General features: G+C 46.8%; 1 long non-coding RNA gene across 4 annotated transcripts in view; it reads right to left on the reverse strand.

Annotated features, from left to right (window-relative positions):
• The window catches only part of LOC130542916 (uncharacterized), a 35,997-nt gene extending 26,561 nt beyond the window's left edge, over positions 1-9,436 (reverse strand). Inside the window, exons 1-4 of one of the 4 annotated variants that reach the window (XR_008957822.1) lie at positions 7,693-8,251; positions 7,300-7,501; positions 6,624-6,733; positions 3,254-3,501 (exon numbers count right to left, since the gene is read on the reverse strand). This is a non-coding gene — a long non-coding RNA (uncharacterized LOC130542916). Of the gene's footprint in view, positions 1-3,253; positions 3,502-5,646; positions 6,072-6,623; positions 6,734-7,299; positions 7,502-7,692; positions 8,252-8,574 lie in introns of those variants that run through there. The other 3 variants (XR_008957819.1, XR_008957820.1, XR_008957821.1) reach the window with 3 other exon arrangements.
• Positions 9,437-12,812: the final 3,376 nt, after the last annotated feature.

Genomic DNA, 12,812 nt, shown 5'->3' on the forward strand with positions numbered 1-12,812 from the left:
AGCCCAGACGAAACCAATTCCAGCAGATTCCTGGCCCCTAAACACTGTGCCGACAGTCTCCCCAACCCACTCTCCTCAGCCCCGATAGGGTCGCAGAGCCAGCCGATTGAGATTTCCATCCTCCTAGGGCCTGACATTAACATTAGGTTGGGTTCTCAGGGTTTCACTCCTAGAGACACAGCACAAAGATATAGGTATTGGGGAAGCCTGAGCCCGATTGGGGCCAAAGCATGCCACACAGAAAGAAAGAGTGCCATCTGGGACTCTAGAGGCTATTAGGAGCAGGAGAAATCTGCATATCCCACACAGTCAATCCCGTCCAGCTCCCGCATTCAGGAGACCCTTGGATGAAAACCCTGAGCCTTCCTTTCTCCACAACCCACCTACTCAAATCAGGACACGGCAATGCTGAGTTCAAAACCAAGATATGGTCTTTCCCATGCTCCTGAGCCCTAAGCCAAATGCTCCGTTGGGTTCCCAGAGACCATTCCAGGAGCCAAGCACCAAACACACAGGGACTGGGGAAACCTGAGCCACATTGGTGAATCAGCATGCCACAGAGAGGGAAACCGTACCATTTGGACCTGCAGAGGAAGAGAAATAAGAATGCCTACCTGATCCAATCCCAGCGAGACACCACTTCCACAGACCCCCTGTGGGCAACTCCTGTGTCTGACATTCAACCCAAAGCATACCCTCCTCTTAGGCCCCTGGAATCTCACATCGGATGGCTCATCTGAACAGCCATACACCTAGACCCGTGCCCTTACTACACGTTGAGTAGTGTGAGGTCCATTCCGAGACATCTAGCTCCAAGGACCAGGGAATGGGGACTGCTGAGCAATGTCAGGACACAAAGCCTGCCACACAGAAGGAAAGGTTGTCATCTGGGACTCCAGAAAGCACTCTGAGAAGGAGAAACCTCAGGGAACACCTGACCAAAGCAAAGAGAAAATCACTTCCAGTGGATTCCTGACCCCTAAACACTGTGCCGACAGTCTCTCCAGCCCACTCTCCTGAGCCTCAACAGGGTGGCAGAGCCAGTCGATTGGGCTTTGCAGCCTCCTAGGGCGTGACACTCACCATAGCTTGGGTACTCAGGGGTCCACTCCTAGAGAGATGGCACAAAGATAGGGATTTGGGAAACCTGAGCCCTATCTGAGGCCTCAGCATGCCACACAGAAAGAAAACGTACCATCTGGGATGCAGAGGTATTCGGGGGCTGAAAAATCTGCATATCCCACTGAATCAATTCTAGCTGGCTCCCGCATTCAGGGTCCCCTTGGACCAAAACCCTGAGCCTTCCCTTCTCCACAACCCACCTACTCAAATCAGGACACAGCAATGGTGAGCTCAAAACCAGGAGATGGTCCCTCCCAGGCTCCTGAGCCCTAAGCCAAATGTTCCGTTGGCTTCCAAGAGGTCTTTCCAGGAGGCAAACACACAGCGACTGGGGAAACCTGAGTCATACCTGCAAATCAGCATGCCATGCAGATGGAAACTGTGCCATTTGGACCCACAGAAGGAATGCAGAGCAGAAGTTATGAATTCCCAGCTGTTCCAAACCCAACGAACCCCACATTCAAAGCCCCCCTGCCTGCAACTGCTGTGTTTCAGATGCAACCCAAATCATGCCCTACTCTTGGCCCCTGGAAGGTCGCATCTGCTGGCTGATCTTTAGGGCCATGCCCCTAGACCCACGCCTTAATTCTAGTTTGGGGTCTGTTAGGTTTATTCCCATACGCCTGACTCCAAAGCACAGGGATCAGGTACCACTGAGCAATGTTAGGCAGTAGCCTGCCACACAGAACGAAAATATGCCATTTGGGACTCCAGAAAGTTTTGCGAGAAGAAACCTTAGTGAACACCTGACCTAAGCCCAGCAAATCTCCACTTTCAGCGGAACTCTAGGCCCTCATCCGTGACACTGGCACTCTCCTCAGCCCCCAGGTCAGTTTGTTTAGAGCCGGTCAATCGGGCTTTCCATCCTCCCCTCCATGACAGTAATCATAGGTTGGATTCTGAGTAGTCCACTCCCAGAGGTCTGCCTCCAAAGATACGGAGATGAAGAAGCCTGAGTCATACCTAAGGCCTCAGTATGCCACCCAAAGCGAAACCGTTTTATTTGGGACTCCAGAAAGGAGGTCGAGGGGGAGAAATCCTAATTACTTCTGTACTTGATTCCCTCGATCCCCCACATTCACTGGCTCATGGGCACAAACCCACTGCTTCACACTCACCCCAACCCATGCCATCAATCCCCGCCCCCACCGTGGAAATTCTGGACACATCCACCCTATTGGAACTCTCATTCTCCTATGCCTTACCCCTAACCCTAGATTTGGTGTGAGAGGTCCATTCTGAAAAGGCTGGAGTGGGAGACATGGATCCTGAGGGCGGACCTGTGGCCCCCCTCCAAGGCCGGGCATCATCCTTGCCTCACAGGGGATCCATGAAAGTGCTCTATCAGATGACTGATGGGGCTCCCTCCTGAAGAACTCAGACACAGAAAGGCAATTACAGATGCTCACATGTACATACAACATGGGGAAAGAAATTACTGAACACATAGATATGGAGAATAGATTTGTGGGTGCCTGATTCAGAGGAGGATGGGAAGGGTGAAGGTGGTCAAAGATACAGGTTTGTGTGTTAAAATCCGACAGCCATGGAATGTTCTGTGCAGCATGGAGACTAAAGTGAACCCCGCAGGATGGGGTACAGGTTCCCCAGCTCTTTGAAAGTACAGTACTCCTAGGAAACCTTTCAGAGCAGAAAGGGTGTAAAGAAGGAATGACCATTAATTAATATGGAAAAATTAGTGACCATGCTCAGACTCCTAAATTTACTTATTGTTGGCATTTCTCAGGACCCAGGACACAATTCCTAATGGATGCCGAAAATAAATGGAGAGAAAGCACAGCAGATGCTCACAAACAGAATTCAAAGCGCTGGTGGCTGGACACGGAGAGCGGTTTACAGGAAGGAGCTGGTTACGGTGCACACTGCGTCTGTCGTGCTTCTCCCCAAACAGATGCTGAATGCAAAGCTCACCGTTCAACTATTTTCATAAGGAACATCCTCTTCAGGTTTCTTCCCATTAGTGAAACCAGGTGATAACGGAGATCTTTCCAAAAAGCCAAGTGTCTTCCCATGAACTTTTAAAAAATGGGGAATACTTATACTTCACCGTTGCTTAGGGAGGAGATGTGAAAGCTTCTCCTGGAAACAAACCTCAGCAGATCCACCCAGAAAGGCACCTTCCTCAGCATGCCGAACGCGGACTACCTCCTACCCCCAGATACCTTCTCCTTCCCCTCGCTCAGGACAACCCACAACAGCTGGGAGCTACCCCAGTTCCTCCTTTCTCCCATCCTCAATATCTAAGCTGTCGGCAAATCCTGTGAGCTCCATCTTCAAGACGTACCCACCGTAGGACTCACCACTCCTTTCAAGGCCGCCTGTCTGGACCACACTGGAGCCCATCTCTTGCCTGAGTTCCTGGAAAAGAGTCATCATTGACCTCCCTTGCCCAACCTCAACCCTCTGTCATCTGTTCTCAACCCTGCAGCCAGGATGACCCAGTGAAACAGGGTCCCATGGGGTCACAGCCCTGCTATGGCTTTCTGTCACTCTGTCACCTTGATGATGCAAGTCCTAAGCTGTCGCCTGTGGTCACAGGGCCATCTTGTAGCTCATGGATGCACCTGGTATGCTCCTTCCCTGGGGCCTTTGCACATGCTTTCCATTCTGTTTAGAATGCTCTTCATGTGATATCACTGACCTTCCCTAGATCTTGACTCAAGCATCACCCTCCTAGTGAAGTACCACCTGACCCCTATGTGAATACCAAACACCATCCCCACCTTCCCTTCAGCACCCCCAGTCCTGTCTCCTCCTTTATATTTCCATAGCACTTATTTTAATCTCCAGTTCATCTTGGCAGGGAAGAAACTGAGGCATCAACTGATGGCTTCATCACCTACTGCTCCCAATTTCCTGGTCCAAAGTCCAGGGGAAAAGGTGCCCCAGGACTCTTACACAGCCAGGATGCCCGGGACGAGGGGGTCCATCCACCTCCTGCACCCTGAACACCATCAGGTAAGGGAGCCATATGAGGAATTCACCTGTACACGAAACCTGAAACCAGAAACCTTCCTCGATGACAGGTGAGCACACACATTCACTCCTCTTCCCTGAGGTGCTCATCCAAGAAACCTGAGCAGAGATGCTGCCCAGAGCCCAAATATCCCTCTGGCCAAAATCCTGGGAAACAGACATCTGATCTCAGCACCCTGCCAGGCTTGGATCCGCTCAGTGAGTCCTAAGACCCAGAGACTTCTTTCCACTCCAGCTCAATCCTTCTCACAGAGAAGCAAACTCCAGCCTCACAAACGTGCTCATCATTAGCTCTGGAATTCCCTGGGTTGTGTCTACACTGGCCCACACAGTGGTCCCATGCAGAACACTCCACAAATGTCCTAGGTTTACAAGCCACTTTCAAGCTGCCCTTAGAAAGGCAGAAACTGGCCCAATTAGGCAGACCAGCCAAGTGTCTCGATGTGCTGCAAACTCGGACAACATCCTCCCTGAACACCAATGCTTCCGAGTCCAAGCGTCCAAACTTCGCTCACTGGGCACTGAGAACCATGTAAGCATGAACACTGCTCTTTCGATTCACTGACCTCCCAGGCCTTCCAATCAGAACCAAGCTCCAGTCACCACTCTATTTTCCCTTCAGAGAGAGAGGTCAAATGATGGAATAAAACACTCCCTGTGTACAGCACACTTTTATCCACATAGAATTCCTTGGTCTTTCTCATTCAGGCAGCCCTACAAGACCCACACCAATGAGAGATACCACAAGTTCAATCATCACGTATATATTTGACCTTGTGTTCTTTCTTTTGATAATTTTATTTCAAAGTCAATGTCTCTCTTGCTTCTTAAAATAATAATAATAATTAATAATCATGATAATGATGATGATGATATGGTCACCTAAGGATTTGGATCTCCATTGCCAGATGGCATGGCTCTTGTCCAGATAAGGATGAAGACAAAACCTCAGCCCATAAAGCAAAGCCCACAACCTCAGGGATCCCGACACGCCTCATGGGTGAAGAGTTCCGATGCTACATGGACGTGTCTGAGTCCAAATTATACAGGCAAACTCCAGCATTCATTCTGTTTTCTTCATTAATTCCCCAGCTCAAGTCGCAAGTGACTCACCGGGTCAAGCTTCCAGAGCCCTGGATGGGTCTCCAGGTAAGCACCCCCACCCCGGGGGGGGGGGGGGACATGAACACCAACAAAGGATTCTTTTAATATTTCACAAGACTGTTTTCCCATTCTTTAATTAAACTGGGAAATAAAAACGCACAGATAGCCCCTTCTACTAGCCGGTCCGATTCACTTCACTGGTCGATATAAGAGCAGGAAATAAAAGAGTTACGGATTTTCTGAGGACCCATCATGTCCACCACTTCAGGTTTGAAACTTCACACACATGCAAGGAAAGAAGCTCTAGCAAACATCTCGGCCTGGCAACTCTGACTGCCTGAATTGGAGTGACAGGGACAAACGATGATTCTGTGTGTGCTGGCTGAGGCTGGTGGCCCTTAAGAAGGGACTCGGCCAGCTCTCCACCTGTGCCTCAACTGTCCTCAGCCAGGAACCAGCTCACAGCCCTCACCTGTCACAACGTTCACATGGGAGACCACAGCCACCCCAGGAGCGCGCCCTGCCCATACCCTGCTGCAGAATGCACTCAGCTCTCCTCTGGGACCCGTCACCTCTACCCAGACCTGGAACCCCCATCTGCTGCAAAGCTCCAGGATTCCCCCTCTTCTTCCACAATTACACTGGCCCAAGGCTTTCCTGAGAAAGGGAGAAGGCTACCTAATGAATGGTTCACACCTTCTTTCCCTTTCTTTCATATTTATCTCCACTTACCTTCCTACCTGTGCAAACTGTTAAGTGATGTATGCATGGAACATGAACGTGTTCTGAGATCTCAATCTTTCATTGCAGCCTTCTCAGGCCTCCTTATGCAATAAAATACCATATCCCTAGGACAGGGAGTTTTAAAATTATTATTTACAGAATAATAGAGCCCAAATCACCTCGTTTTTAGTTGCTCTTCAATAGGCAGAACAGTTTCTGTGTAAAAAGACTTTCCACAGATATGACCTCCCATCAATTTCTTTATTTTCTTTTTTAAATTTTTTTTTATTATGTTAATGTTATGTTAGTCACCATACACTACATCCTTAGTTTTTGATGTAGTGTTCCATGATTCATTGTTTGCGTACAACACCCAGGGCTCCATGCAATACGTGCCCTCCTTAATACCCATCACCGGCCTATCCCAATCCCCCACCAAACCCCTCTGAAGCCCTCAGTTTGTTTCCCAGAGTCCATAGTCTGTCGTGGTTCATTCCCCCTTCTGTTTACCCCACCCTTCATTCTTCCCTTCCTTCTCCTACTGAGCTCCCTGCTATTTCTCCTGTTCCATGAATGAGTGAATCCGTATCAAAATTGCCTTTCTCTGCTTGACTTATTTCACCTTCCAGCAATCTCATAAGGAGGAAACAGAAACTCTGTGGGATAACCTGACTCACCGGCGTCAAGCAAGTAGTTCCAGAACTCAGCCCAGGGCTCCCGTCACCAGGCCCCTTGAAGCCACCAGCATGACTCTATCCAAAAGAATTCCCAAAGACTCTCCTTCTGACTGCACCACCAAAGAAATGACAGAGAGAATATGGCACCTTAAAATATTGAGTTGATACATCTAGTAAAGCTAGATAGTCAAGCTTAACTTTTAAACAGGAAAAGGCTGCTTTAAATAATTTTGAATTTTCCCTGGACCCTCATTGTAATTCTTGGGATGAAAAGACTAATCAGTGATGAAACATCACCTTTGACAAATGACAAGACATCATCCATATCTGTATCTGACGACAAAAAGCCATCTGACCCTAAATGGTGGCCACTCACCCATATCGTAGGCCCAACTGAATAAACACTGTTAGATGTATATCTTAAAAATACACAAAGAGTAAATCTAACCTTCCCTTTCTAATGAAAGTGTTTCTAGGAAACAGCTGTTCAAAATACATTCATAAGCAGTCAATGAACAGAGAAAATGGGATCCCCTGCAAAGTGCTCTAAGTTCAGAAACTAAGTACCTCCTTCACCAAATTCAGAACACTGACACTATTACTAAAGTTTTACTTCATGGCTCAACTAGAGAAAAGAGAAAAGCCCAGGAGATAGTGGGTTAATGAGAGGTGTTACCTCCAGTCCTGACGTGGATATGACATTTCTCCAAATGGACCTGCCGCTTTCTCTGAATGCTGGTGTCCTGTGTCAAGCTGCCTCACTGACTCAGATGCAGATGTTCAAAACCTCGGGTCTCACGGAGCCAGAGAAGAGAAGTGTTGTCAGGTGGGGAGAAGGCGGCTCCTCGGACCTAAAGCCAGCATGCCTGCTGCAGTTTCTGGGAGAAGGGGAAACACAGACTTGTCTTTTAGTAGTAATTATCTTCCAGCCCATTGCCACCATTCCCAGGGAACAGGCAGCACAATGCTGAAGTTGGGTAACGGCTCTGGGGTTTCCTAGTGCCACACATGTGCCTGAAGGAACAGGGAACACCCTGCTGAACTTGGGGAACTGCTCAAGGTCCATTACCTGCACTGTGTCAGGGGACAGGGGCACCGCACTGAAGTTGGGGACCGTGCGGTCCTTACTCTCGCTCTTGCTGGGGAACAAGTGAAACCCTGGAATGTCTGTGACCAATACCACAAAAGCTCTGCTGAGCAGGTGCCCTGGAGTCCATGGGTTTGCTATGTAAGGCCAGTTGACAGAGAGTAGGCAGAAGAGACTATCAAGGGAAAAAGAAAACTCAACTGAATCTCCAAATGAACTCCCTCCACATGCCCTTCCAGAACCCCACCTCTCACCTGGGGTGCCCCTACTCCCAGACCATGCCCCACACAGGCACACAGCATGCATTCACTCAGCCAGGAACTCCACACTTTGAATCTCTCAGAGCTCCCCTTCCCTGGTTCCCAGTCTGCATCTTAGGTCTGCTCTGGGTTTGCCCACAGAGACGTAGCTCCACCCCCATGGGGTGATTGGTTTGGGAGTGTGCGGTTTCCATCCCCTTGAATGCGGGGCAACCGGCCCCATGACTCACAACTCTGGGAGTGCAAGGGGTCCAAGACCTGCCTCCTTGGCTCAATGCCCAGCGCAGGCATGACTGTGATCACGGGCAGGGCCCCAAGCACGCGCGCGCGCGCGCACACACACACACACACACACACACACACACACACACTCTGCCCCTTCCGCGGACCCCTCTAGCTGCAGAACACCCTCAGAGCCCTGCCCCTTCCCTTCTGCACCAACCCTTCCTACAGGTGTGTGCCTGGATTCTGGCTAGGTCAGCTGCTCTCAGACTGTTCCAGCTTTGGGCTTTAGGAAATGGCAATGCTTTCATGCATGTCCAAGGCAATTTTAAGCCCCAAAAGGAATGCTCCAAGCGGGAATAGCTTTGCCTTCTTGTCTCACCCATGGAGTGGATAGTGCTTCTCAGACCTTCAAAGCATCCTTCTAGGATGAGCCCATTTGTGCTGGAATCTATATACACATGCTTGGTTCTGCAGGGTAGGGGCCAGGAGGAACAGCCGGCCTTCTGTGCTGTCACGGTTGTGAACCAGGAACATTTATTTTTCACTTGAAAAGAAAACATAGTGTTATTGTCAACACTAAAGGAAGGAACATTTTAAAACATTTTAGAGAGAAATGAAGAGAGTTTTATTCAAACCCAAGTCAGGTCAGATGCCTGGGAGACACAGTCTTCACAAAGAAGGGAGTGCTCCAGGGAAGGAACATTTAGGGCAGGGTTATATATTTGTTCTGTTTTGTGTTAGGTACAGTTACCCATCACGATGAGGCAGAAGATTCCAGAAAGTGACAGACTTTTCTTATCTTTTCAGTATGTACAAGTCGGTATGACTTTAATCTTACGGGGGACAGAGAGGTTCTTTTGTGTTCTCACCTTGATGTTGGCAAGGGCATTTTTTTGTTCTCTTTTTTCTTTTTGAAACAGATGGACAATATGTGCTGGGGGCAGAAATAGGGCCCATGCTTTGAGGGTTTGCCCGGTCATTTTGAGCTGGGTGAAATGATAAAGGAGGGTTTCCCTAGGAGGTCAAGATCAGGGCCCACAGATGGTATGAGATAAAAATTACTCTTATCCTTATCACCACTACCAAATGGAGGAGCTTGAGATGAAAGCACCTTTCCCATAGCTCAGAGACATCAAAAGGACCCCTACAGAAGGTTACCTGCTCCATGGTCAACACAGGTAACAGAGGCGTTTACGGTCTCTGGACTCCTCCCTTGTCCTGCCCAAATCTCTGAAGCATAGAGATCATTTACAGTCAGAATTTTAGACATCTTAGAGATGTCTGGCACCATTCCCTTGGACTACAGAATACAACAGAATAGCTCACTGTCACAATACGAAAGTGCCCCTGGATACACTAAGTTCTTTCTCCGCAACTTTTGCCTCATGGAAATCGTAATCCTAACATAGAAACACTGCGATAGTTGGGAAGTAAATAATCAGAGGTAAGGGAATATTTTAGCAATCTTTAGAGGCATTGTCTCACTCTGTAGAAGAGGCTGAGTGTTTTCAAATAGGCTTTCCAACCTTTCCACCAAGAGCTTCCATCAATTAAAAAAGGATAGTTCTTTCAGGCACTTTAATATCAGAAAAATAGTATAGTATCTCTATTCTAAGGGATCTTTAAGTCTCTTACTCAAAGGTCCTCCACTGAGATAATTATCTTCATGGTCATGATGGGCAGAGGTGAAAAGGCAGCCGAATTCATTCCATTTGGCCACACAACAAGAAAATCCTAATACTTCCTAGGTTTCCAGATCAACAAGACCAGAGGTAAGAGTGAAATGGTACCCTGTATGGAAGAACAAGGGTTTTGGAGTCAGTTTGGAAATCCCACTTAGGTTTCTGACACTAAAATCCTCTGTAATTCATATAATCTCTGAGCCCTTGTCTATCCATCTAGGAAATGGGACTCATTCTATATACACCCTAGTTGAGAAGTTTAAGAGGGAGAATGCTAAACAGAGCCACTATGCAATCTCCCAAGAGCAGGTGCTCAGGAGCCATAATTACCATTGGGTCTATTTCTTTTCCAGAGAAAAGAACACATGGTGAAACCGTTTTTTGAAAAGATGACTCACAAGATGATTTTTAAACCTTAAGGAAGGTCAAGAAGCTGCTATTGTGTCGTAATTCTCTCAGAAATCATGTTGATAGACTGGTGGGGACAATAGCACCATCATCACTAGGAGAGGGGAGCTCCCATCTCCATATGGCTATGTTGACTCCCTTAACTCAATGCCACCAAGAAGGAAAGCTGGAGGGAGGTGGTGGTGGGCCCAGGCCAAGGCTGCCAGGTGTGGCTGGCACATGCAGAACTCTGATAGGAGGCTTAACTCCTGTCTATGTTAGAATAGTCAGTGTTCTTCAGAGACAAAGGGCCATTGTGTGTGAGCCCTGATGTAGAAAAGGTGGCAAATATCCACTGCAATCCCCTCTCTGACCCTTAAGATATGCAGCAAAGTTACATTGAATTTTTAAACATAGAGGGACTGCCTGGTCTTCTTTTGATGAGGACTAGGGCTCTATTCCTTGGAGGCCTAAGAATAGAATCTAGTTACTTTCAGTATTTTAAAATGTAGACATGATTCATGGTCCAACATATCATCTGTTTGGGTAAATAGTCTATGACTGCTGGAAAATAATGTATTCTGCACTTATTATCGAATGTTCCATAGACGTCAATTAGGTCACATTTGTGACCGAGTTTTGTCTGCTCTATCAAATATTAAGAAAGGCATATTAAAATTTCCAAACAAAATTTCCAAAGAAAAGGAGGAAAGCCATTAGAAAAGGTTGTGTGAAAACGAAAAGAAAGTGCCATCAGTCAGTTCAGTTTGGGTAGAGAGACGGCAACATTGATCAGTGAAGAGAGCAGGGTTTCCCATTACATGTGTTGAACCTTAAGGGAACTGCCATAGATTTGAAAGAGCACCATCTAGAGACAACATTCCAAATCATATCTACGTTCATGAGGATGGATGTATGTTCCAAAAGTGTGTATGAAAATGTAAGGAACATGCTGTATGCTCAGGTAAGGACACCCTTGGGAAAAGATCTTCCAATTCACATCTTCTGTAATGAAGAAGAAGTACTTGCAGAAGTGCAAGTGAAAGCAGAAGGAGAGGTCCTATCTAAGTAGTTGTGAGAACCAACTCAGTGTTGATAGAAGGCAACATCAAACCAACATCAGGACCAATGAACACACCCAAGTTTTCCAAAAAGTGTGATGAACCTTAAGGGCAATTTTCACAAATCTCAGTCAGAACACCGAATAGACACCATTGTCCAAGTCAAATCTTCTCTTAGGAAGGTGGCAAGTTTTTCAAAAGTGTCCATGAATGCATAAGTAAGGTGTCACCTGCTTTACGCTAGGAGAGAACACTCTATATAAAAGCATCTTGCACCTCACATCTGGTGTCATGGATTGGGAGCATTGTGCAAAATGGGGTCTGCAAGCATCAAGATAATGCCCTTTGTTTAACTACTTAAGAACACTACACAGAAAGCATCTCTCAACTCACATCTGTCATGAGGAGGAAAGCCGTTTGAAAAGGTTTTGTGAAAAGGAAAAGAAAGTGCCATTATTTAATTCAGCGAACCAAGTTTGTGCAGAGAGACAGCAACATCGATTAGTGAAGGCACCAGTGTTTCCCAGTATGTGTGTTGAACATTAATTAAACTGCCATAGACGTAACTCTCAGTAAGAAGAGGGTATGGAAAGGGTCCTCCGAATCCTAACGTCTGTCACGATGATGGATGCATGTTTCCGAGTGGGAATGAAAGCATAAGGAAAGGGCCATTAACCAGTCTTTAAGAAAGAACAATGTGGCAGGATACAAAATCAATGCTCAGAAATCAGTTGCATTTCTATAAACAAATAATGCGACTGAAGAAAGAGAAATGAGGGAATCCATCCCATTTGCAAGAGCACCAAAAACCATATGTTACCTTTGCATTAAGTTAACCGAGACTTAAAGGATCTGTATTCTAAAACTACAAATCACTCTTGAAAGACATTGAGGAAGACAAGAAAAGATGGAATAATATTCCATGCTCATGGATCAGAAGAACTAACATAGTTAAAATGTCCATGCTATCCAGAGCAATCTACACATTCAATGCTATCCTGATCAAAATACCGATGACATTTTTCAAAGAACTGGAACAAATAGTCCTTAAATTTGTATGGAACCAGAAAAGGCCCCAAATCTCCAAGGAACTGTTGATAAGGAAAAACAAAGCTGAGGGCATCATAATGCCGGATTTCGAGCTGTACTACAAAGCTGTGATCACAAAGACAGCATGTACAAGAACAGACACATAGACCAATGGAACAGAATAGAGAACCCAGAAATGGACCTTCAGCTCTTTGGGCAGCTAATCTTTGATAAAGCAGGAAAAAACATCCGGTGGGAAAAAGACAGACTCTTCAATAAATGGTGCTGGGAAAATTGGACAGCTACATGCAAAAGAATGAAACATGACCACTCACTCACACCATACACAAAAATAAACTCCAAATGGATGAAAGACCTCGAAGTGAGACAGGAATCCATCAAAATCCTAGAGGAGAACATAGGCAGCAACCTCCACGACATCGGCCAAAGTAAACTTT

Source organism: Ursus arctos, unplaced genomic scaffold (genome assembly GCF_023065955.2).
Source record: "Ursus arctos isolate Adak ecotype North America unplaced genomic scaffold, UrsArc2.0 scaffold_6, whole genome shotgun sequence".
Taxonomy (NCBI): domain Eukaryota; kingdom Metazoa; phylum Chordata; class Mammalia; order Carnivora; family Ursidae; genus Ursus; species Ursus arctos.